Below are 26,333 nucleotides of genomic sequence, written 5' to 3'. Positions count from 1 at the left end.
TCCACATGAGGCTCTGACGACCTCATTCCAGCCTGCCTCCTGATCCCACTGAAGCCCACACCTAGAAGGTTAGAATGCGCATGCGCACCTTAGAGCCCCAAGAAGGGGTTGGCTGAGGCGTATCTGCATCCTCCCGGAACTCGGAATCACTGAGGCAGAAAACCAGGAGTCCTGCTTCTGCCCCCAGCACCCCTGGGGGACGAGGTGAAGGGGCTTTGGGATCAATGTTCAGGCCCCTGGGATTTTGGTGTGAAATCTTTGAAAGAGGGGAGTCTTCCCCACGCCCTGGAGAGGCAGCGGATGGAGAGGGAACCACCCTCAGTAAGAAGAGCATTCGGGACACGTGCCTGGTGAGGACAGAGGCTCCAGGCCTGCGCGTGGCTCTGCACAGCTGGCCCCCGGCCCGGCCTCTCCTCCTCCTGAGAAGGTGGTGGAATTGGTTCATGTGGCCTGGGGAACACAGCCCAGGCCAGGCTGCACCCAGATTTTTTTCGCTTCACGTCATTTTATAACTCTGTTTCCCTGTGTCACTGATGAAATAATAGTTAATGTGCTCGAGTGCCTGTTATGTGGCAGGCACAGTTCAAGTTCATGAGTTAGCCCGCTTTAACCTAACCTTTACTCCACAGGTGCCTTCCCAGCCCCATCTTCTAGCTAAGGAGACTGAGAAATGATTGAGGAACGAATACAGGTCACCCAGGACGGGGACCTGGCCTGGCCCTCGGGCTGCTTCTTGAGAATGCTGTCCTCCCCTGCGGGGCACTTACCGCATCTCAGATGCTGGTCTAGGGGCCTGACTGACTTAGTCCTCTTAACAACCCTGTGAAGTAGGGATTATCGTTGTCAGCCTGTTGTACCCATGTGGAAACTGAGGCACAAAAGGGTCTAGAATTTTCCTAGAGCCACATTGCCCAAAAGTGTCCTCTATAACCTGTGTGCATAGCCACCACACCCCGCTCCCTGGTGGGGGGCCGCCTTTTCCCCATTGGCCTCCCCTCCCCAGGGGTTACCCAGGATTCCATGGCATTGACCTGAGATTGGCTCCACCACCCCCTGCTGTTGGGCATCTGGGCTGACCCACGGCCTGTGCAGCCCGCGCCAGACCTTCACCTCCCGCCCTGTGTGGCCGCCCAGATGAGGCTCTGGAGAGTTTTCTGGTGTGGCTGGCAGGAAGCTAGGAGGTGTCGGGACACTGTGAAAAGACAAATGTCTGACCTATTATTAGTGAATAGTCGGCCCTCATCCAGCCTCCCAAGGTCCCTGGAGAAGAGGAGACCTTCAGCATGGCCAAGGCCTCTCCTAGGTCTCTTGGGATGGCTGAGGCAATGGCCTGAGCAACATTTACATTTTTGCCACCATCCTATAAAACTAGAGTAGCAGAGGCCCGAAGGCTTCCCACCGACCCCTGCAGCCCCCTAAATGGGCACCCAGCTGGGTCCAGGACTCAGACTAGGACACTGGCCTTGCCTCGGGGCCACCAGGGACGAGGTAGGTCGAGCTTTCCAAGGTCACATTGCCGCCTTGATCCCCTTGGCCTGAAGCTTAGGACTCACCCTGGGTGATGCTTCCCAGGTCAGGATGAGATGAGAAGCGTCTTGGATTCTGTCCCGGCTCTGCCAGTACCTCTCTGGGGCTTGATTCCTCAGCTATAAAATGACAGGGCTGTTAAAATATATCCAGATCTGACAGTGTTCTCTACTATTCCCCAAAGTGTGTTCCATGGAACAAGGCATTGCTCGAACCAGCGTTCCACAGTCAAGTAATCTGAGAACGACTGCACCCCTGGTCCACTCTTAGAAAACCACAATGCACGTCAGCGCGTGCTCTGAGAAGTCCCCCTTCAAAGACACCGAGTTAGCCTGACTTAACCCAGCATCTCCCATATTTACCTAACCCCAGAACACTGTTTATAAACGTAACACCCGTCCAGCCTTCTGCAGGGGCATGTGCAGCAGCTCCTCGGTGAATCCCACTGCCCTTGGCATCAGACCTGCTGTGTTCCTCTGCAGGGAGCGGGGAGACGGAGCCAGCCCTACCCTCCCGTAGTGTGAGGCCCAGGGGAGGTTCGGAGCACCCACAACCCGGCCTGAGAGCCAGAAGGGCGTTCAGGGAGGGAGACTCAGACATTTCCATCCAGGCATCAGGGAAGGCTTCCCGGAGAAGGTGGCCTGGGAGTCGGGCCTTGATGGCCTGGTGGAGGTGGCTAGGGGCAGGGCTGGGGGCGTCCGGGGTGTCTTGGCTGATGGTCAGCAGGCGGTGTTAGGGATGGGAGGAAGAGGCCGTGTCTCCTCTGTGATTTAAGCCCCCTGATGCCGAGCCAGACCCGACAGACCCACTCAGCAAAGCAAACGCTTTCCTGAGCAGACGGGGGAACAACCATTTTCTGTGACTTGATTGGCCTCACGTAACTCACTGAAGTATCCCTTCTAAGGACGCAGTTTCTTCTTTACCAGACCCCGTGGAATATCCTCTCCTCTGGCCCCTTCACATTCCGGCAGTGTTTTAGTACTTCTCAGGAAATAGAACCGTCCCACTCACAAATCAGGCTCTGAGGGGGAAAGAAGTTACGGGACTGATGTTTCAGGTGGACAGGACTTTCCTTCATTCAGTCTTCTAGTTTTTCAATCAAGAAACATTTGCTGAGCACCTACTCTGTTCCCGGTGTCGTGCTAGGTGCTAGGGACCCAGAGGGGCATCACACACGACCTTTCCCTGAAAGAAGACCAAACTCGTGGGCCTCAGGAAGGTTTGGTTCTAGTAACAGAACTGGAGCTTCCACGTGGCATAAAGAGAACACTGTGAGAAGCTGCTGTATCACGGTGTAAAAACCGTCAACTGCAATCTAGTGTGTCAGGTACAGGGACCGACAGTGTGCCAGCCTCCTGGGCGCTCTGGGAGAGCTCTCCAGAGCAGGCCAGGCCCAGGGACAGCCCTCAGGGAGAAGCCGAATATGCATGATCAGGAGTGAAAAGGCAGTTCAGGCGGAGGAACAGCCTGTACAAAGGCCCTGTGGCACAGACAGCTGGGATGCGGAGAGCTAGGGGTTGAGATGAGAAGACAAACAGGGCTCAGATCATGAAGTGCCTTTTAAGCCACATCAAGGAGCCTGAACTTGACCTCAAGGGCTGTTAGGGTTGATAAAACGTGTGTTTTTAGGAAGATCTCTCTAGTTGTGGGTGGAGTGTAGGAGCCGGCATGACGGCAGTTGCCGGAATGAGGAGATGCTCCCACCTGGCTGGGGCCCAGCACAAAAGGAGAGCATTATGCTCCCAAGGGCCAGGCCAGCCCCTGGCTTTGGGGGAGACCTCTGAGGCAGGTCAGGGGCCAGCTGTGCTGTGAAAATCCTGGGAGCCCCCACCCTGTGACAGGCACCACCCTCTACCCGGCTAGACCCTGCCAGACAGGGAGCAGGCAAGGGCACACTTCCTGCGCCACGGCACCAACAGCAGACTCGGGAGCATCTCCAAGGGGCGTGTTTCTGCACGAGAGCAGGCATTTTCTGCTCCAGGACAATCCCTTCACAGTATCCAGGCAATTAATTATTTCTTATCTCACCAAGTAAGGGGCCACGGGAAAATCATTGTCATCCTTCTGTTCAAATTTTATGTTGCTGTTTATTCTGAACAGGAAAAGAGCAGAAAATAGAACTGTTTTCTGAATGGATGCCAATTGGAGGGTTTTTTTCCTTTTATTTTTGAGTGATGGGAACAGGGATGGTGAGGGAGGGAGCCCTTTCTTTGAGGCTGTTGATGTGGGAGCAGGCACCCCTGCCCTCACTCAAGGGGGGATCTGAGAGTCCAAAAGAGCTGGATCCCCAGAATCTGCCTTAGCCCCAGCCCTGGACAGTCTTTCCCGGGGTTATTCCCTTTGTGGAGAGAGGTGAGTGCAAGCCCTGGGGGTGAAACCGGAAGCAGTCAGGCCTTTGGAGTCCTGGAGGGGCTGGACCAAGAGAAGGGGGGCTCAGACCCACCTGGCTGGTTGTCTGGTGTCCTGAAGGAACAGTGGGCGAGGAGCCAGGCACCCAGGCTCCGGCCCCAGTGTTGCTGACTGGTGTGACCCCGAGCTAAGTCTGTTATCTTCCTGGCCTCAGTTTCCTCATCTGTAAAATGGGTCTTCTGCCCTTAAGAAACGCCCCAGGAAAACGTATAGTACAGCTCCTGACTCCTGCACACCCAAGTAAGATGCAACAATATCCCCCAGGAGCAAGTGGGCTGGGAGCTCAGGGTAGACACTGCTCGGGTGGCATGCTTGGTGGTGGTGTTGGGGTCTCTCTGTCATGATCTTGCTGCAGTTCACGTCTCCCCAGAACCTGCGGGCACACAGCCCACGATGGGCCTTGACATCCTCAGAGTTTCAGAGGAGGGTGCCCGGGGCCTTGGAAGCTGGGATGGGGGTTGACAGGCCCCAGAGGGCAGGAGGTAGAAGCATATTCTCGACTGTCTGGCATCGGGGTGGAAATCTCTCCGCGGTGAACTCGCTGTGTGTCCTTGGGCTCGCTCATCTCTCTGAGCTTCACTGTCTTCATTTGTACGATGGTGGTACTAACGCTGGCCCCTGTGACTCGGGGGAGAAATAAGAGAGGATTGAGGGTTCATGGTGACACTCTTCATTGTCATATTCCATGTGCCTCATTGGCCTCCAATAAATGTTTGTTGAATGGTTAATGGCAGTACAGTGACTGGCATACAATCAAAAACAAGCATGGCCGCTGCCATGGATATGCCCCGCCCCCTCCCTGCCTCCATTGCCCTCGGTGGCAGTTACTGACTCTGACATTTCGAGCACTTGGGGGTCTGTGCTCACCCCGGCCCTGCACCCCCTCACTTCAAGCTTCCTGCTAGAAGGATGCTGTGCCCGGTTCCCACTCCCTGTCTCTGCCGGCTGCGCTGCCAGAAGCCGCCGTGTTTACCCACCAGGTGCTGAGCTGTGTGGTGAAAGCTGAGTCTCCCCAAAGGAAGTGAGGGACCCTGAACTCAGTCAGGGTCACCCGCCTCTGCCCTGCCCTGCTTTCTGTTGTCCTCCAGCCCAGGGTGAGGCTGCCTCAGTGCCGCCGGCTCCCCCCAGGGCCAGCCACCCTCCCTGTCCTGCTGGCTGTGAGGCTGCGGGCTGCCCCTCTGGCTTGGGACAGGAGTTCCCCTCATGCCTCCTCTCCTTTCACGCCCCGCCATCTCCCCTAAAGCCCAGTTGCTGTTTTAGGATCGTCCCGGGCCCGTCATCGGCCTCCGGCTGGCCACTCCAGGATTTGAGTAGGATGCTCCAAGTCCTGCCACCTGCTCTGAACTGACTGCTTTGGAAAGAGCTCTTACCCAAGTGTTGGCAGCCGCTATGGGCTGGAGCGGAGTGCTCCCTCCCGGGCCCCTGGGGGCTCCTGACTTGAGCGAGGCCCACTCACTCACCTGAACCTCTTCTCCCACCGCCACTTCCCCCTAGGGGTCTGCACCCTGCCCTGCGTCCAGGGTGCTGGAGGGCTCTTTTCCCCAAACTCCCCAGCCAGCCTCCCGCTGCCCCACTTTCACTCCCTCCTCCCCTGGACGACCACTGATGAGCCCCTCCCTGCAGGAGGCAGCCCACGCCTTCATCCGTGGTGCTTGTTCACCAAGAGCTGGCTAACGCCTCCTATGGACGAGGTCGGACAGGGAGGTAGGGAAAGCTGGGCCCTGGTCTAGGGCTCTTACCCTTGGGGCTGGTGTCACGACAGGGCAGAGTCCACCTGGGAGCCGGAGTCCCCACACCCAGGGTGAGGCCTGTCCTGGCTGTGTCTCCGCCTGAGCCACCCCCGGGGCTGGCTCTCCGGCTGAACTCACCTGCCAGAGCAAAGGCGTGAGACAGGCTGTGGACCCAGCTGGAGGAGGTTGTGATGGGAGCACAACATTTATTGAGCACCTACTGAGTACAGGAGTGTAATGCCAGCTGTGTCTGCCCCGTGTTGCCCACTGTTTGATGAGGAGAGGGAGGTAGCTGGGTCTGTGTGGGAGCCACAGAGGGAGCCATGGGAGATGGAGGCGGGAGCTCCGACTCCAGCCCTTGCAGAGGAGCTGGCCTTGAATGCAGCATTGACTTTCAACAGGCAAAGGTGAGGAAGGGCATTCCGGGTGGAGGGAACAGCATTTGTGAAGGCCAGAGGTCAGAAGGCAGGGCCATGTTGGGGTGTGAATCATCTGGGCTTTCAGGAGGGGGGTTTGTAGGTGAGGAGGCTGGGCAATGGGGTGGCTAACTGTCCTGGTTTCAGGGACTGGGACACCTCCCAGAACACAGGCTTTCTGTGCTAAAACCAGGAAAGCCCCCGGCAAACTGGGATGAGTTGGTGGCTGTACTGGGAGAGCTAAATTGAGTTCTGACAGAAGCAGGCTTCGCATTTACTGGTAAGAAGTTTGGGTCTCTGTTCTCTAAGCCATGAGGAATTACAGAAGGATCTTTTTTGTAAAAGGATGGGGGGAAGCATCTCTACAAACTGAGCCCACTCGATCCCCACACTGATGGGAATACTTACCACCCATTTTGCAAACGAGGAACTGAGTATCAGAGAAGTTAGGTCACTTGCCCCAGGTCACACAGCAGATAAGCAGCCTGTGATTCCAAAGCCTGTTAGCTCTGAGCCACTGACCCACCTTTCTCAGGGTGAGGCTCTGGCAGGCCAGGGGGTAGCTATTGTGGCCTGAAAGCTGAGGCTGCCTGGGATCCCTCCAAGGACGGGGCTCAGAGGCTCCTGGAAGATGGGCCTGCACCGACTCTTGGTTTCCCTGTCTGTGGCATAGACAGCCAGCAAGCAGCCCCAGGGCTGGCTCGGCCTTCCTAGCTCTGTGTCCCCATTGTCCATCCCTAGGTTTGGCCAGTGTAGGCATCAGTGAACAGTGTCGACTGGATGATAGCACCTGTGCTGGCCCCTCTGTGACTGATGGGGGCCCTGAGGGGCTAACCACCCAGCGACCCCTCCCATTGGCGAGAAGCAGCACACTGCATGCAGGCCACAGGGTCCAGAAGGAGACCCTCCTAGGTAGGGGAGGCTCGCCCCTTGCCAGACAGGTAGCTCATCCTCTGCTCCAGAATAGGCCCCGGTCCAGCTCTCCCCCAACCAAACCCAAGCTGCTCGGACGTGAGAGCTACTCCGCCCTGGCAGTGGCATAGAAGTGTTCACAGGCTGACTCGGGGAGGAGCCTCACCTAGATCCAGACACTGGCTGGTGGGGAGGAGCCGGCAATAAGAGAATGCCAGCCGGGCAGGTGGAGCCAGGGCTGGATGGCCTGGCAGCGGGTGTGGTAGGCAGCAAGCATGTCCACTCAGAGGGCACGAGTGTTTGGACAGGTGGCCAGAGCCCGACGACAGGAGTCTGGCAATGGGCAGCCAGGTCCTGAGTGCCGAATCTGGGGCGGAAAGCCAGGCACATGGATATTCCAGGCGTGTTATAAGGTGGCAAAACGTGATCTGCTTGGCACCAGGCCCCTGGCACACATACCTGGCTTTGAGGCCATCCTGTGTTCAGCATGCCCCTGGCTGTGGAGTTACACCGGGGAGCCAGCTTGCTGACGAGGACATACCGAAGTCTGGGCTGTGGTAGCGGTGCTCCTCCCCACAGAGCCTCGGTGACGGACATGAGGGCTGCCGCTGGTGGGGGCAGGAATCTGCATATGGGTGCTCTGCCGGGAGAGCCCCACATTGGCCCCCAGAAGAGAAACGCTAGCGCAGGCTGCTTGGGCCTCAGCCAGAGGGCTCTCAGTGGGTATGTAGAAGGAGGCATCTTTGTCAGAGAGCCAAAGCAGGACCATTCCCAGAGAAGGAGAGCAGGGTAGGGGTGTTCGACTCCTCTCTATCCTTAGCGAGCACACGATTTGCTAAGGATCAAGGATGGGTGCTCACCACGGGGACCATGAGAGAGCGACGCCCACAGGCCTTTCTGTGCAGGTCTGGGGTTCCTGGACTCTGGTCAGGAACGACAAGGCCTCTTCCCTGGGCAGGAGGCTGGGGTGGGGTCCCCCTCTGAGTCTCTCACTTGGGAAAGGGGAGTGGGGAGTTGTTGCTTCCTGGTTACAAGGTCTCTATTTGGGTGATGATCATGTTTTGGAAATAGATGGTAAATGTAATTAATGCCACTGAATTGTATACCCACAGTTAAAATGGCAAGTTTTATGTTATATTTGTGTGTATTTTTTTAAATGATTTTTTTTTTTGAGGAAGGTTAGCCCTGAGCTAACATCTGCTGCCAATCCTCCTCTTTTTGCTGAGGAAGACTGGCCCTGAGCTCATATCCGTGCCCATCTTCCTCTACTTTATGTGGGACACCTACTACAGCATGGCTTGCCAAGTGGTGCCATGTCTGCACTTGGGATCCGAACCGGCGAAACCCCAGGCTGCCGAAGTGGAATATGCGAACTTAACCGCTGTGCCAACGGGCTGGCCCCTTTGTGTATGTTTTACCACAACAAAAGAAAAATTTAAAAAACTGTCAAGGTCCTAAAAAACAAGGAAACACTGAGATGGAGACTAGGAAACATGATACCCAAATGCTATGTAGTCACCTGGATTAGATCCCGGAACAGACAAAAAGAACAGTTAAAGTCCATTAAGGAAAAACTGGTGAAATTCAAACAGAGTTTATAGTTTAGTTAATAAATTCGTCCCCATGTTAGTTTCTTAGTGGTGACAAATGTCCCATGGTTATGTAAGATGTGAACATTGGAGGAAGCTGGTGATGGGTGTACGGGAACTCTCTGTACTGTCTTTGCAACTTGTCTGTAAATCTAAAATTATTCCAAAATAAGAAGTTAACAAAAAACAAAGCAGAACAAAAGCCGGACCTGGACTACCAGGGAGAGCTGGGGCCCTGGCGTGGCACTGGGCCTCTGGCTCTGCCTGCAAAGGCCAGGGTGGCGGGAACCGGCTCTCAGCTGGCCGGAGGATTTGGCACCATCCCTGTGGAGATGTGCCAGAGCTGGACAGAGTCAGGGAGGAGGTGGACGCGCCCCTGGCATCTGAGCCTGGCAGCGGTCTCCATGAGCTTCACTGGTTTTCCTGTGTTCTCCACTCTCGGCAGGGTCCCTGGGCCGGGAGCAGGGTTCTCTGCAGCCAGTGGGGGGGTCGGCCTTAGAACCTGTGTGGTCCCCGAGTTGGGCGGGTCCAGCAGACAGTCCAGGCCTTTGGTCTAGCTGTACCCCTCGCCCAGTCACGTGCCAAGACAAAGAGTTGGCGGCCCCCCCCTGGTGCCGCCCTGCTCCGGTCCAGACCCCGCACACAGGGCCTCTTCGTGGAGGCAGCCCTGCTCACACCATTCCCTGATCAGAGATGGCTCCCTGGTGCTTGGAAAATAAATGCCAACTCTGTTAACCGGCGCCTGGGTCTTTATCAGCCCGCCTCCAGCCTTCTTTTACTGCCTGGCTTCACCCTCCACACTTACAGGCTGACCAGATACACCAGCCCCAAAGCACCAGCCTGGGGCCTTGGCTCATGTGGTCCACTCCTTCCTTTTTTTTTTTTGGTCATCTTCTCAATATTCAAATTCAGTTTTTCTAGGTCCATATCAAACTCATCCTCCCAGATGTCTCCCGGCATTTGTGGCCGGCCTCCCTTGGGTTGCTGACTGCTTTCCCTCTCTCCTCCTACGGGTCTGTCAGGTCCCCTTTCTGTCTCTGCACAGGAAGAGCTGGTGCAGGGGTGATGCAGACTGAGGCGTCTGTGGGGCTCTGTCAGAAAAAGCTCTCAGCCCTGGCTCAGCCGAGCCCTGAAGGCCTCAGGAGTGCCTGCCCTCCTGCTCAAGGGTCCGGCTGTGTCCACGTCCTGGCCGGTGACCGAAGTCCTCAAATGCCTCCTGGGAGGTGATCCCAGGCCCCATGGGGGAACAGTAAGGAGCCACTGCACTAGGCTGGTGGCTTGAAATTTTCGGGTGGCCCCACCAAAGCATCCTCTCATCCTTGAACTGAAGCAGGAGACAATAGGAGGCTCCGTCCTCGGTCTGAACTTCCCTCGTGGTGGCGGCAGGGAGCCCTGGGGCACAGACGCCAGCCTGCTGTGGTTGCCAGCCTGGCCTGGTCAGCCTGTGCTGTCCTCCCTCTGTCTCTGAGGCAGGCCCATGCAGGAGGCAGAGGTGGAGATGGCCACTACCCATGGGCTGGGGATTAGGGGAGAAGGGAGGGCTGAGCCACAAGCAGTACGTCCAAGGCCCCTGGCCCCTTCTGGACATCTTGGTTCCTATCTCCACAATGGCTCCACCCACAGCCTCTCTCTACCAACACTGTGGGCCTGGGCATGGGGCCGTCAGCGTCTTGAGATGTGCTGTCCTGGCACAAAGTGGTCTCGTAGCCAAGACTGGCCATGTCCTCTGAGGACAAGCTGCAGGCACAGGTCTTTAGAGCAGGATTTCTGTCCCCAGTCACTTATTGGAGGAAAAACGGTTTGGACAGGAAGGGGAAAAACTGGAAGCTAACATTTAGTGACCACCTACTGTATGCCAGGCACAGTGTAGACACTTCACAGGTGGTTCTCCTTGGTCTCCTTACAAACCACAAGATAAGCATGGTTCTCCCCTCTTCACAGATCAGGAGACTATGGCTGAGAGAGGTCAAGGCGCCCCCCGCCTAGGTGTGTCAGAGCCAGGGACGGAACTCAGGTATCTGTTGGATTCCAGATTCCTTCTTTTCTCTGCACCAGGGTGGGAGAGAGGGTGGGAGCCATCTAGCTCCGCAGGCTGGGGACAATGTCCAGGCTGAGGGACATTCTGAGCTTCCAGGAGTGTCAGGTGACAGGACAGAGGGCACACTTGGTGATGTCACTTTCCGGAAGGGGGCAGGGCATGTGTTTGCAAGGTCAAAGTTCCTCTGGACAGAAGGGCAGGGCTGGAGGGAGGAGTCAAAGCAAGTCATATTGTTGGGGGGCTGCTTGGGCCTGGGGAGGCCACGGCCCCCGGGGTCCTGGCGGGACTAAAGTGGAGGCCAGTTTTCTTCTTAACGCCTCCCCTTGCCCAGCCCCCACACTCCAGGATGTGGTTTCCTTGGTCACTCTTTTGCCCTTGGAGGGACCACACACATCCTGGAAGGGGCCCCAGATGCAGACACTTCCTCTATTCCCCTCTGATCTAGCCATCTTTCCAGGCCTTGCTTCCATCTCCCCACACCTCCCACCGCCTCAGCAGACACTCCCTGCGCACAGCCCCAGGGATTGCTCCTGTCTCTGTGAACTTTCCTCACCCCTAGTGAGCACCACACCCATAGTCCCAGGAGTGGTCACCTTGGGATGGCTGCTCTTGCCAGCACCATGAATCCCCAGAGAGCCCAGGTGGTCTTCATGTCCTCTGGTCCCGACCATGACTGGCACTGAGCTCAGGACTCAGCACATAATGAAGAGCAGGGCTGGGGCCAAGCTTCTTTGGGCATCCTGGGCATAGACAAGTGAGCTGCATATGGGGGGTCCCATCTGGGGTCCGGTCCAGCCCAGGATGCTGCTGCTCGCCACTGAGCCTCGTCTCAGAAAGGCACTTCTCGAAGCTCAAGGCCCCAGTCCAGGCCCAGACTCCACTCACTGCTCTGGGTACAGCCACTACTCTGAGCCCCACTCCCCCAGGCCAGAGAGGAGGGTGAGCCCAGAACGTTCTGTGATTACAGACTGTGGGTACAGGCTGTGATTGTGCAAAAAAGACCAGAGTGTTTCCAGTAAAACACTGAGTAATCTAGAAAGCAGTGACCACCCCCAGCACATTTATTCTTAGAAACGCCAGAGAGCTGTTAACTAGCTCTATCTTAGAAGCCGGACTCTAGCAGAAGACAAGAGGGGTCAACTAGCGACAACCCCCTGGGTCCCTGCCCTGAGCCAGCAGGCTGGAGGGGCGGTTTGCAGGATCTGGGGCTGGCCAGAGCACTGCAGCGACCCAGGCTATCCTCCTTGCCACTCAGCTGCCTTTCTTGTCCCAGAGCCCTTTGCTGAGAAGCACGCCAATGTCATAGGTGTCCTCCCTTTTCAAGTAATTTTATCCAGGTTCCCCATGCCGGGGTCTCCCTGGAGGCTAAGGGGCTCGTGGTTTGAATGCCTAACCCTTAATTCCTTGCGTTTGGCCTTGAGGAGGTGTGCGCCAGACCACGGCCACCTCTGCTTATTCATTTAGCAAGTGCTTGTTGGGAGAGGGGCCTGGTGACAGAGACTCAGACACCGTTTGTGGCCTCCTTGGGAGCTGAAGGTGGCAAAGTCAAGTGTACAAATAACTCTGCAGCAAGAAGTGTGGAAAGGGCTCAAGAAGGGGGCAGACAAAGCGTTACACGGAGCGGAGAGAGAGGTTTGGTGCAGCTAAGTGGACCAGGGGGACTTCCTGGAGGAAGGGGCATTTGACTGAGACTTGAAGGATTGATTTTTTTATCTTCAGTATTGAAAGGGGAGCAAGGCTGAGCATAGTCCCTGGCGACAGGAGCCGCTGAGGTGAGAGGGGGTGAGGCCTGGACTGTGGCCAGCAGACCTGGTCTGAATCCCATTCCTGAGTACAGGCCGTGTCACTCTGGGGAGGTCCTTTCCTCCCAGAATGTATTTCCTCACTGGGAAAGAAGGAAGACTGAAACTACACGTGAGAAAATGCCCGGCGCCGGGGTGGGGAGCACCTGTGGTCGGTGCTCCGCGCGTGCTCGCTTGAGTCCCAACGTGGTGGTGATTTGGCAGATGGTCCAGGTTGCCGCCAGGCACATCTGGATAGTCCAGTGTCACTGGCTTGAAGGGAATCATTAGACATCACACTCACTCTGCACAGGGTAAGCTCTGAAACACAACCCTAGGAAGAGACGAATATCGTCACTCTGTCAGAGCCTGGGCCCCTTTATTAGGGCCGACGACCAGCACCATTTAGGTGTCAGAACACAACTGTCAGCCAGAGCCCAGCGAGCTCCCCGTCCAAGCCCCCCTCCATGGGAAAGGAGCTGAGGCCTGCGCCCAGGGTACATGGTGCCCCCATCAGAGGGGCCTCGCACAGGGGCTCCATCCTAATGTCACTCCAGTCCTCTTCCTGACAAAAGATTCCTTCCTGTGTCACAGCTGGAGCCACCCCCGCCTGAAGATGTCCATCAGGGGGAAAAATTCACATTCAGTAAAGGGAGGTCTCTTTGTACTTTTCTCCTCAGGGCTCACTGCTCAGTCAAGGCCCTGGGCACATCGAAGCAGCCGGGGCCTGGCTCCCGGGGAAGGTGCAGCCCTGGAGAACGCATGCACCTTTTGCTGTCCCTGATAACGGAGCCAGAACTTTTTCCTCAATCCACAAGTAGCTTGGGAAGCAGAAGCACAAGCTGGAGCACACTTGAGCTAATGACGACATGGTCTCGAGAGAGCCGTGGGCCCGGGCAGGTCTCTGCCCTGACCAGCCGCGCTGAGGATGGACAGCTCAGCGGGTGGACTTGAGAGAGGCGGGATAACTGAGGGGAGAATCCCAACAGGGTACATGTGACCCTCCTCAGGTGGACAGAGAGCGGGGGCATGGGGTGGGCTCTGCCACCTGGGGCTTAGGAACTGGAGCTCAGCGCAGGGGATTTCACAGTGGCCGGTCCATGGGTGGTGATGGGGCTCTGCAGACAACATCCACTCTAACTCTCCTGTGTGAGTGAGGAAACTGAGGTCCAGGGAGATGCCATGATGCTGAGTTTCCCCAGGAGTTAGTAATCGCGCTCAAAAGGGAAGCCGCAGTGCTGTCGCAGGCTAGGGCATGGCACACACCAAGCCCGCCTCCCACTGCAGGTGCCAGTGGAGACAGGATGAGGGGGTGGAATGTGAAGAGCTGTGGGAGCCCCGCTGAGGAGACAGGATCTGCCTTGGCAGAGGCTGGAGTGGGGTCTCGGAGCCTGGGGCCTGAGCAGGGAGCAGCTCAGGGAACTTCTGAGCTGGATTAGTAGTGGCCGGGGGGTTAAAGTGGGCGTGGCTATGAAAGGGCCACCTAAGGGATCCTCATGGTGACAGAAACATTCTGGATCTTGACTGCAGCAAGGTCAGTATCTGAACATCCCAATGGTGGTACTGCACGGTAGTTTTGCAAGATGTTGCCATTTGGAGAAACAGGGTAAAGAGGGCTCAGGATCCTTGGTATTGTTTCTTTTCTTTTCTTTTTTTTTAGGAAGATCAGCCCTGAGTTAACATCTGCTGCCAATCCTCCTCTTTTTGCTGAGGAAGACTGGCCCTGAGCTAACATTCATGCCCATCTTCCTCTACTTTATATATGGGATGCCTACCATAGCATGGCTTGCCAAGCGGTGCCACGTCTGCACCCAGGATCCGAACTGGTGAACCCCAGGCTGCCAAAACAGAACGTGCGAACTTAACTGCTGAGCGACCGGGCCGGCCCCTATGGTACTGTTTCTTACAACTGCATGTGAGTCTACAACTATCTCAAAATAAAAAGTATAATTAAAAAAAAGCAAAAAGAACCCTTCTGAGCTGGGTGCACAGAGGGGTCTAAGAGACAGAGGGGCTAGCCAGGAGGTGGACCACTGAGCTGAGTGGAAATGGCCTGTGCCCAGCAGCCCCCGAGGCACTGTGCCTACCCCAGGGACAGTGGGTCACAGGTGCTCAGCTGGGCATGGTCTGTGAGCATCAAAGGGCCAGGAGCAGAGCTGAGAGGCAGTCAGAGGGAGGGCATGGGGGAGGAAGGGTGAGGAAGGCACGGAAGACCCTTAATGACTGGTAAGTAGGGGTGCTGGGGTGGTTAGGAGGGATGGTGTCTGCTCTGTGGCCCAGTGTGGGAAAGCACTGTCATTGCAATCAGAAAGGGAGTTGCCAGGGATGCTGAGGACAGGAAGGCTCTGGGACATCTCCAAACCAACAACTATCTACATTTCCACAGGACGACTCTAGATTAGATGCCAGGCAGCCTTGGATGCAGGAAGTCCTAAGGATTTAATGAGACTTGGGGCTGTGTTGCCTGTAGCTGGGTCAAGAGCATGAGGACTTTCCTGGGTAAGTCTTCACTTCAACCCCACTGAGCACCCACAGGGTAGCAGGTGCAGGAGGAGACACATGTGCATGGCATCCCTCAATGGGCATGGGGCTGGTGCTGTGGAAAGCAGAAAGATGACTTTAGTAGCAGACAAGATTGAGTCTGGCAAGTGGACTGACAGGGGCTGGGAGCTCAGTTCCATGGCACAAGCTCTGTGATTTGCAAACATGTATTTGTAAGTGCTCTGGACAGAGCCCATCATGGAGGTTCCCTTCTATCTCACCAACCCAGCTTTTCTGCGTCTCTTCGTTTGCCTGAGATGCCCTCCCACATTTCCAGACCTCAATCCCAGTCCTTCATTAGCCCCCCACTGTGTCTAATGCATCTCCTCTATGCAGACGCTGTGCTGGCCCTGAGCACCCAGAAATAAACCAGATACAGTCCACCCCTTGAGGGACTGCGGTCTGGGGAGAGACAGGTATGTAATTAAATAAGGCTATCAAAGAGAGTCAGCTGGGTGAGCCTCCCAGCTGGTATCTTTGCCTCTGGGTCTGTCAGTGACAGGGAGACGTTCCAGCCCCGGTGTGGAAGCCCAGCATTGAGGACCCATTCTCCAAGGGCACCTCTGACTCTGGCGCTGCTGGAGCAGCCCTCTTGTCCACTGTGGCAGGGCTTATTGTCTTGTATCCAGAGCCTGCCCAACACTCTGAAGCCAGGTCTGCAAAATTGTCATCAGCCCTCCTGGGCCTGCCTTGTGCTTGATGCCCAGGCAGGTCTGGGGGTGAGGCAGATAGGAGGGGAAGGGGGAGAGACCCACACGCTGCCCACATAGCTCCTGGCCAAGCCAGTACGATGTAAACTCATCTTGCAAAGCCAGAGGCGATTGGACAGTGGGTGGGGGCCCAGCCCATGCAGGCTGCAGGCTGGTGGGAATGTTGACTTGGGAAACTTCTTTAAGGAGGAGAATTGACCCAAGCTTCCCATAGTTTGGGGATATAGAAGGATCAGAGAAACTGCAGAGGAAGGAAGAGCTGGGCAAATGGGCCAAGGTGGGCCCCTGGTGTGGTGTAAAGGACAAGCGAGGAGAGTCCATTTAACTACATTGATTGAACGTTTCCCGGGCTGCCTGGTGTTAACCTCCAATCCACAGATGATGAAAGCAAGGCCAGAGAAGATAAATGGCCCACGCAGGGGCTCAGAGCCCGTGTCCAGAAGAAGTCAGCTTCTCAGCCCTACTCTACCCAGGCCAGCTCCTGTGGGCTGGACAGGGGAGAGCTCCCTGGAGAAAACACGGAAAGACGTCCGGAGGAAGGCTGGGGGTCTGACTGTGGAAAGCCTCAAAGTCAGGCCAGGGGTGCCCATGGTGGTGTTGGCTAAATGCTCCACATTTCCCGCATGACTGAAAAGGCTGGCTCCTCCAGGAATGCTCCCTTCTGCTGCTGGGTTTGGCTTTATTTCTGGAGACCCCTTAAGCTCTCTGATCCTTAGTTCCTTCATTGTAGCAAAGTCTAATAATACACCGCCAGCTGCTGCAAGGATTACTGGTACTGTATGCAAAGTGCTGGACATATGATCATGCACAGTAATGAGGAGCTATTAATATTATGTCAGCTGCTGGCTGCAGCCGCCTCCTCCTCAGCGGTCCCCGCTTTGACCACTCAATCACCTCCGAGGGGATTGCTTCAATTCTTGCTAATGCTGCAGGACGCAGGCGAATCTTCCAGGGATCTGAGACAGGCCCAAGGTCTGGGAGGTGCCCTGGGCCTAAGGAAATCGAGTGGCTTCCCTGATCCTGGATCCCACACGTTTTACACGGCATCGCAGTGGAGCTGCCGATGTAGACAGCTGGTCCCGCAGCGTTTCCTCTCACAGGAGCTATTAGCTGTGTCATGCATCCATTTGTAATGAAATGGAAGTGTTTTGATTTCTCTGGGAAGCCGGATTTTCTCCCAAATCCTTCCTGCTTTCATCCTTGGACATGAAACAGCTCATTTCTAATCTCATATGGAGGGGCAGCAGTTATAAGGCCCCCGTGAAATCTGATCACCAACTTGGCTCCCAGGCGTCGGCTTTGATCGCTGGGAGGGAGCAAGTTGTCCCCAGCTTGGTGCTAATAGCCGCATGCATTATTGAAGAGCCGTGTTTCAGTGGCAGACACATTCAGCAAGATATCTAGATTGCAGGCTGGAGTGTCAGCTGCTTCCCTCACTCCTTGGCAATGGAGCTCTGTAATCCGGCAGAGCCACTAAAAATAGGCTCCTGACAGGGGAGTCGACACTGCTCACCCCACCCTCACCACAGACTAGTTGGAGGGCAGCTGACACGGAACAAGCAAATAAGGTGAAACCACCACTTTCCAATTCTCTCAATTGCTGCTTCTCTCATCCAAATGTCTGAGGAATGAACAGTTGCCCCTGGAGCCTCCTCAGGAAAGGCACGTCTGAGGCCTCAGCTGATTACAGGCGGGGCTGTGGACTATGTCCTCTTACCGCTCTGAGTAGGACACGGATACCCAGGCTTTGGGACCGCTAGGGCAAAGCGAAGATTGGGACTTAATTACCCCTGAGCATTTGCTGGAAATGCTAAGGGGGAGGGGGCTGGCTTATTGTACCCACCCTCACTTAGTGTTTGAACTGGATAACCTAGTCAAACCCTCTTTTATTCACTCGAAAACTCTTATTTGAATATCTACAACTGAAGATACAACAGTGAGCAAGGACAGACGGGATTCACAGCTGTGGTAGACAACCTTGGAGATGGCCCCAATGGCCCCTGCCTCCTCGTCTTCGTGTACGTACGTAGTGCTCTCTCACACTGATTAGGGCCCACCTGTGTAATCAACAGGATGTCGTGGAAATGATGGAGTGGGATATCTGAAGCAAGGTCATAAGAGACATTGTGGCTTCTGCCTTGCTCTCTTGGATCACTTGTTCTCTGAGGGAAGCAGTTACCATGTTGTGAGGACACTTAAGCACCCTGTGGGGAGGCCCAGTGGCCATCTTGGAAGTGGGTCTTCCAGCCTCAGTCAAGCCTTCAGATGACGGCAACCTCACGAGAGATCTTGACCCAGAATCGCCCAGCTCATTGAATTTCTGACCAATAAAAACTGTGAAATATTAAGTGTTTGTTTTAAGCTGCTAAGTTTTTGGAAAATTTGTTACACAACAATAGATAGCTAAAACACTGACCTTCAGTGAATATCACAGTCTGATGGAGAACTAGATATTGATCAAATAATTACGCCAATAGCTATACAATTGCAACTATGAAAGTTGCTATAAATGCCTCAATAGGGAACTGACCTAGTCAGAGAGGTCGGGGGAAGCTTCTGGAAGGGAGTGATGACTGCTTTGAGGCTGAAGCGTAAGTACAGGTGAAGTAGGTGAGAGAGGTGGGGAGGAGCACTCCAGGGAGAGAAGCAGCTTGAGGCAAGGCCCAGGGTTGGGACAGAGCCAGAGGCACAAGAAATATGAAGGAGGCTGAGGGGTTGAAGCACAGTGAGGGAGCAAGGCACACAGGCAGGCTTGGAAGGCAGAAGGGGCCTCTGCCACTGAAGGGTTTACCACTCAGTCTAAGTGCCATAGAAGCCCCTGAAGGGCTTTAAACAAATGAGGAAGGTGCTCAGATCTGTTTTTCCAAAGGTTCTTGTAGTTCCTGTGGAGCCTGGCTGGGAGATTTTAGTCGATGGGGCAGTGGCAGGAGCCCAGAAGAGGGATGGGGTGTCCAGAACCAGGTGGTATTAATGGACATGGAGGGGGGACAGATTGAGGGATATTCATTAGGTTGAACTGAGGGTCCCTGGTGATGAAATGGCCATGGAGGGGTAAAGGAGTAAAGGGGAGTGTCTAGGAGGAGTTCTAGGTCATACAACCATGGATGGCCTAGGGATTGAGCTAGTCTGAGAGATCCAGAGAAATGCACTTAAGAGGCTGGGGGCTGTGTGAGCCTGATGTGCTGTCCTAGACGAGCTCAGCAGTCTCCAGGACATGGGTCCAGCTACCCCACCACCCCCCCGCCTCTGGGTGTGGCCCCATCGTATCCAAGCTCACGGTCTAGGGGAGTGGATGACGCCCACGCAGGAAACAAGGAGGGACTAGCAGGTTGGTTTGGTTCCTTCCAAAGGGCAGATCTGGCACGACAAGGTCTAGAGCAATAGCCGCTGTGGGGCCCTGAAACCTTTTTGGCGTCCAGGAGGAAAAAACTATTTTCATAACTATACTAAGACATGATGTGCCTTCTTCACTCTCATTCTTTCGTGATAAAGTGGAGCATTCCAGAATCCACATGGTACATGATGTTGCAGTGGATTGAAGGCAAAAGCAGACATGATCATCCAGCTGTTTTCTGTTAACCAGACATTAAGGAGATTTGCAAAACTGTAAAACAATGCCACTCTTCTAATTATTTTTGTTTTGGATAATACAGTTATTTTTCATAAAAAGATACATGTTAACATATGGTAGGTTTATTGTTGTTGTTTTTAAATAAATTAGTAAATAATGAAAAAATTTCTCAGCTTTAATTTCTAGTGTGGTAAATATTGATAGCTGTGACCCACGTAAACCCAGCCCTGGTGGTCTAGTGGTTAACATTTCGTTCTCACTGCCATGGCCCAGGTTGGTGTCCCTGTTAGGGAACCACACCACCCATCTGTCGGTTGTCATGCTGTGGCAGCTGTGTGTTGCTGTGATGCTAAAAGTTGTGCCACCAGTATTTCAAATGCCAGCAGGGTCACCCCTGGTGGACAGGTTTCAGCGGAGCTTCCAGACTAAGACAGACTAGGAAGAAGGACCTGGCCACCCACTTGTGAAAAAATTGGCCACGAGAACCCTACGAATAACAGCGGAGCATTGTCTGATATAGTGCTGGAAGGTGAGAGGATGGTGCAAAAAGATTGGGCAGCGTTCCACTCTGCTGTCCACAGGGTCACTAGGAGTCAGAATCCGCTCAAGGGCACTAGCAACAAAAACAACCCACCTAAACAGAAGCTCTTAGGTGTGCTCAATAATTTTTAAGAGTATAAAATAGCGGTGCAAAGATCAAAAAGTGTGAGAACTGCTGACCTAGAACAAGGCCCCTCTTTCATCAGCAGCTGAGTCATTAACAAGATGTCACAGGGTAGAACAGCTTTGTTGAAAACGCACTTTAGACACGGATGGCTTATCAGGGAGAGCCCACTCACCACTCCCATCCATAGTGTTTGTGAAACCACCTGTCTGGGCCATAACACATACCGAAGCAGCACTTGTGGTTTCCAGGCTGAAAAATGTCCTGCGTAAGGCCAACAGCAGGCGGACCCACACCCCTGCACACCAACGGTGTAACCTAAGAGCAGCTCTCCCCTGAACGCTGGCTTGTCTTCTCTCACTTGGGGAGTTTCTGGTCCCCCTCTCTCTGGCCCCTTACCCTCACCTGTTAACTAGAATACAGACATTGATCTTTCTAAAAACACTAGAAAAATAGTTCGGTCCTATTTCTCCCTGATTAACAATCCTCCACTGTTCCAAATCAACTTAAGGAATTAAAACTCAAACCATTGTTAAACCATGCAAGGTCCTTCGCGGTCTGCTCCCTCCCAGCATCACTACTTCCCACTTCAGCTACTGGAAGATTCCTGAAGTCTCAGGGACTCTCTTGCTTATGAGATTTTGTCTATGTGGTGTCCACTCTGCACCCTACCTGTGCCTGAAACTCCTGCCTTCTTCCTTTCTCCCTCTGGTCCTGCAGGATTCAGCTTAGAAGCATCTCATGTGGGGAGCCCCACTGACTCCTTCCGCCGAGGCCCTGGAACGTTGTGCTCCCTGCTGTATCATCAGCTCCAGGGCTGACGTCCATTCTGGTTGGACAGCTTCTCATTCTGACTGCTTATTGCTCATGCCATTCTAGTTGTTAAACATATATTTTTTTAAGATTTTATTTTTCCTTTTTCTCCCCAAAGCCCCCCAGTACATAGCTGTGTATTTTCAGTTGTGGGTCCTTCTAGTTGTGGCATGTGGGACGCCGCCCCAGCACAGCCAATGAGCAGTGCCATGTCCACACCCAGGACCCGAACCCGTGAAACCCTGGGCCGCTGAAGCAGAGCGCGCGAACCCAACCACTCGGCCACGGGGCTGGCCCCAAGTTGTTAAATATTTTTAAGACCACTCCTTCCAAAGGCCTGGAAAGAAAGCACTCAGTAAGTATTTGTTGAATGAATAAATGAGAAAGTGCCCTGGACTCCAAAGTCACAAAGTGAGTTAGTTTAAGGACCCCATGTTCCAAGCCCTCAGTCTCAGAGCTGGTGACTAAGGCCCTTCTCCTTTACCACTGGCCTGGCATTTGAAACATCCTGCGCCGCCCTAAAAGGTCTGAGCATCTGTCATTTGATAGTTTTCTCTGAACCACACAAAGCAAATAATCAGAGCTTCAACTCCTTTAAGGGACAATCTCTTTCCAACCAGTTGGCTCTTCACACACCTGCTCCATTAGAAGCGGGGAAAACCCCTGCCCTGCAAGGAAACGCATCCTATGGTTTCTTCAGTGCGTCCGCGGACATCCTTGGTCCAGAGGGATCATTACTGAGCCTCACCCTTTGCAATTGCAATTGAACAGCTCACATTACAGGTTAAGCTCCTAACGGATGGAATTGCAAAGTGCTCCAATTACTTGAAACAACTATGCACTGGAGTCAATAACCTTCCATGAACTGCCGGGAAGAATTGTATTCTAAATGCAATCCAATCTTTGCCTCCATGTTGGAAGGCCCAGTAAAACCCCAGCGGCTCTGGATCAGGACGCTCTTTCTCATTGTCCATTAAGTCTCTTCTCTAGGGTCACCCCTGACCCGGGGGAGAGTATAATATAGTCATTTGGGCCCATGGGCCATCTGTAGCATACAGAGGAGACCCCTGCACAGAGCAAGTCCAGGCTCCCTTCCCCGGGAATTCAGATCTTTCCTGCTCTCCCCCTAGCCCTGCCTGTACTCGCCCTTTAGGCTAAGGTTGGGCCCATCTGCTCCAGGAGGCTGGCCCTCCGGGGCAGGGCAGTGTGCTGGGGCTGGGTGCGCCTATAGGAACACTGTCTCAGTGTCAAGAGACTGTTGGAAGACTTGGCTGCCAGTTAAATAAATAAACAAAGAAGTTAAACTGATAAGGTTAAGATCGGAAATACCCAAATTGGCAGCAAATGCTGTTTGATTGTTATGGCTGGTGGATGGCAGATACAATTGAGCCTCATTTTTTAAATTCATTTGACAGTGTTTACTCAGTACCTGCTAATGTGCTAGGCTCTGTGTGGGTGCAGGCCGCAGCATGTAACACACACACAGACACACACACACACACACCATTTTTTCTTGGAAAAATCAGTAAATGCAGCTTCACAGGACTTATCCCAGCAGTAAAAATTCTCCGAAGAGGAATGAGAGAGAAGCCTAATTCTGCCAGCTCTTCACGGACAGCCAAGACAAGCCTGGAATACACGGTTCCCTGAGGTCTACATTCTGGGCCCAGGAGCAAACGGGGAGCCTTGTCAGGCCTCTGGAGATGGTCCAAGAAACAGGTTTCTGGGCTCTCCCCTGGCCACTCTGTGCTCACTCCCACTGTGGTCAGGCTGCCAGGCTGGCAGGCCGGCAGGTGGGCAGCGCCACAGGATAGCAGGCACGTCCTGCTGGAGCTGAGATCCAGCCCGGGAGCCGCTGGCCAGGGGATCACAGGCAGACCTTCCTGCCCGGCCAGCTCCTCTGCAGCTGTTTAGAGAAAAAGCCGAGGAAAGCAGAGTCTTGGATGATCGATGGGCTGTGTGTCTCTCTGGCTCCTGTGGATTTTTCAATTGGAAAGAATAGGCTTATCTCTCCTTTTTAATTGATTTTAATGCGGCTCAGCCAGGCTAGATCAGATCTCAACTCCTCCGTGGCCTTCGATGAATGGTGCGGGGAGCTGCCTGAATGTTAATAGGAGGGGCTAGGAGGAGGCAGTGAGGCCATTGTATGCCTGCAAGACCGCCACAGCTGCTTTCGGGGCTGACCTGCCACGATGGACCCCTCTCGGATTTCAGGGGTGGTGTGGGCTGGGAATGGGGTAGTTTGATTTCTAGATGATGCAGAAGAGCATACATGTGCAGCTGTGATTACAGCTGGGAGGCCCTCTGGCTCAATCCATGACAGGGTTTGGGGCTCTAGCTAGCCTACCTCTCAGAACATTTACTCACCTCCTCCTGCCAATGCCCCAGGCTCCATCCTCCTCTGAAAACCTTCTGGTGCCTTTGCAGTTTTAACTGTAGCATAGTCAGCACCTTCTCACACAGAGGAATCTCCTCTCGCTTCCTGTCTTGTCCTTCCCAGCACCCCTCCCTCCTCCAAACCTTGCTGGGCCCTGCCTCTCTGTGCGAACTTGGACCAACGGCCAAGCTCCTCTGGGCCTTGGCTTTCTTCTCTCAAATGAGGTAACAGCATCGACCATAGGGCATTATTTGAGGAGGCAGAGAAGATATTGCAGGTAAAGCAGCCAGCGCTGTGCTGAGAGCAGGAAATACTCAGGTATTATTTCTTTTCCATCCAGCTTCCCTCTCCACCAAGCCGACTGAATCAAGAGATGCAAGCACAGTAACTGGAGACAGGAGGAGTCCTGAAATGGTATCCCGTGGGGATGGACTCAAGCTCCTGCTGTAACTACATGCTGTAGGTGACTCATGAATGACCTATCCCCGTTTTCCTGGCTGGAAAGGGATTAACAGACCCCTCAGAGGACAGTTTCTCAAGCTTAGCTGCTGGAAAAGAAACACTCAGAGAAGTTTTAAAAAAAAAAAAAACATTGCTGGGGCTTAAGACCCAGAGTCTGGTTTCACCGGCCTGGGATGGGCCAGGCACTGCTGGAGGTTTGGAATGCTGTAGAAGTTAGTGAGTTTAAGATGGAGTGGGGAAGAAGATCCTATTCCACAAAATCAAGGGCCCCTATTAAGAGCTCAGCTACTTATTCTGCATGACAGTCCTCTGTGGCCTCTTCCTGTGGTCACTACAGGATTCCTTTAAGCCCAGGTGGCTGGTGGGTGGATGCAGGAGGGGGCGTCTGTCTCTCCATGTTCCGTAGCCCCCACCTCCTTCCTATCTTTCAGTGAGGAGAGCTGGTACAGCCCCACCTTAAAAGCATGCTCCTAGTTTTCTCGTACAGACCCGGACATCCAAGGGCTGGTTTCACAATCAGTACCAACGCTGAAACACGCTTTCTCACAGACACCATGACCCTCTAATCCACGCATATACATACAAATGTGGTCAAAAGCAGACTCACTGAAACACACATGCTTACAAACATATTTCAGGAACTGTGAATCGTCTGAGATTTTTGCCTACTTGCAAGCTAGCGAGGTAGCCTGCCACGGTTTTGTGGATGCTGGTAGACAACACAGGATGCCTGGGTCAGGGATGAAGGACAGTTTGCTGCTAACAGCAATCACAGTTGCCAGAGTATTAGCATTTTGGTGCTAGTTCCTTGAGCCCTAATTCCCACAGGGTGATGTGAAGAGGATTACATGACACCCTGCATGCAGTGGGTTACAGTATAGGGGAGGAACTCTGAGTTTAGGACCCCGAGTCTTATAGGAAGCAGGAGGTGCATCTGCCCTTTGCTCAGGAGGGAGATGCTAATTCTATCTCCCAAGGCTGTGTGTTCCACAGCATCCTTGAAAAGATAGTCGAGAACAAAAGGCATCAGCGCTTCACTCTGCAAGGTGCACAGAAACATGAGACCCATGAAGAATTATCTAACACTTACATCCCCAGATATGCATCCTGTCAGTCTGACACACACTCCCAACATATATCCACACACGGATATGAGCTCACTTCAACGTGCACCGAAATCCACACAGCGTTACACACGCATCTCTATCCTACAAACATCCACAAGCTTAGGAAATGCTTGGACAGAGTTTGGGACCGTGCCTTTCTCCCTTGTATAAACTGAGAATGCCTAGCTGAGTCTGCAACTGGAATCCATTCTGGAATTCCCATTTACCTTACAGTGATCCTTCTAGTACAGAATCTGATCGCTTCCTGGCCCTGCTTAAAACCTACTCCCTGCAGGACACAGTTCCCACTTTCTAACGTGGCTCTGTTGCCCCTGAGGCCTCTTTTCCAGCTTCTCTCAGCCTAGCACCCTATGCTTCAGTACACGAAAGCCCCACTGTTCCCTGTTTGCCTTGCACTCTGTGCATCCACACCCATCCTGACAAGCACCCCCTCTCTCAGCCCGCGATCTCCCGGGTACCAATCATGGGCCTGCAGACCGAACCGTTCTCTCTGCCACATTCCCTCCGCAATCCCTCGTTAAGCTCAGTGTCCCACTAAGCTCACTGTGGTGTAATTGTCATTTACTGTTTTCTTGACTTCCTCCCCATTCTGGGCTGGGAGCTGCTCTAAACCAAGACCCTTATTTGACTTGTTTTTGCATCTCTGTTGAGTAAACCCAGGGCCTAGGGCAAGGGGACAAGGCTTATGACGGTTGCTGTCAAACCAGTTACAGGACTGTAGGCAGGATTGGCCACATAATTTGCAAGTCTCAGTGCAAAATGAAAATGGGAGGTTCCTTATCCAGAAATTATTAAGAATGACAAGATGGTAACAACAGAGCATTAAACCAAGAGTGTAGCCCTTCTGAGTGTGAGGCCCAGGTGACTGCACAGACCACACACCCAACAAGCCCCTACTACAAGAGCAGCCACGTGGAGAGGTGATAGTGTCAGGCTCCTTAGGCCAGTGCCCAGAGGCAAGAGACAGGTCAGGGAGCAACCAGCCCCACAGAGCCTCTGGGGAGCCTTGGGTTTGCGTACGGGGCGACCTTCCCTCCTTCCTCCCTTCATTTCCTCCATGTGTGGGAGGGGCCTCTTATTGACTTTACATTCTTTTCCTTTTACCCACTTACGTAAATTCTTTGGCCACCTACAGTGAGCCCTGACCTCGGAATAACACGGTGGCTTCCCTGCTCTTATGGAGCCTCCAGACGCACTCACAGAAGAGGAATGGAAACTCAGTTTCCCCGGCCCATCTGCACACTTACCCGATCACTCATCCAGACTCCCCTTCCCTCAGTTCTTCCACCGTAAAGCTTTAAAATGTATTACGACTGTTTTCGTGATAACAGTACTGCGGCGGATGTAAACAGATGCAGAGAGGAGAATGGTGGTAAGTGCAAAGTTAGTCTCTGGATGATGCCCAGTCCACTACGCAGAGGAAACTAATCTAACTCTTTCTGCTTACGTTCTGGTGGTTAGCACCACGGTTCTAAATGTGCTTTGACCTTTGTTTTGTGGCTTGTTAGCTGGACAGTATCTATTCACTTCCTGCTATGAAAAGTGATCAATTTAGTGTGCGTCCTTCCCCCTGGCCTTTCTGCTTCTCTCCTAGTTTTGTTACATTGTTTTCAGTTCTTCTATTAGTTATCCTTATAACAGTAAGTGATTTGCTTAAACCCTGATG

The 26,333-nt window shown here is 53.7% G+C and overlaps 1 long non-coding RNA gene across 1 annotated transcript; it reads right to left on the bottom strand.

The window, feature by feature from the left end:
- Nucleotides 1–3,671: 3,671 nt before the first annotated feature.
- On the bottom strand, nucleotides 3,672–26,055 carry LOC139075607 (uncharacterized). Its single transcript, XR_011526204.1, has 2 exons — nucleotides 25,915–26,055; nucleotides 3,672–7,602 (listed from the first exon to the last, which is right to left on the bottom strand). It is a non-coding gene; the product is annotated as an uncharacterized lncRNA (long non-coding RNA).
- Nucleotides 26,056–26,333: the final 278 nt, after the last annotated feature.

The sequence above is a fragment of the Equus przewalskii genome, chromosome 14, assembly GCF_037783145.1.
Source record: "Equus przewalskii isolate Varuska chromosome 14, EquPr2, whole genome shotgun sequence".
Taxonomy (NCBI): domain Eukaryota; kingdom Metazoa; phylum Chordata; class Mammalia; order Perissodactyla; family Equidae; genus Equus; species Equus przewalskii.
This window is presented reverse-complemented; position numbering and strand designations above follow the sequence as displayed.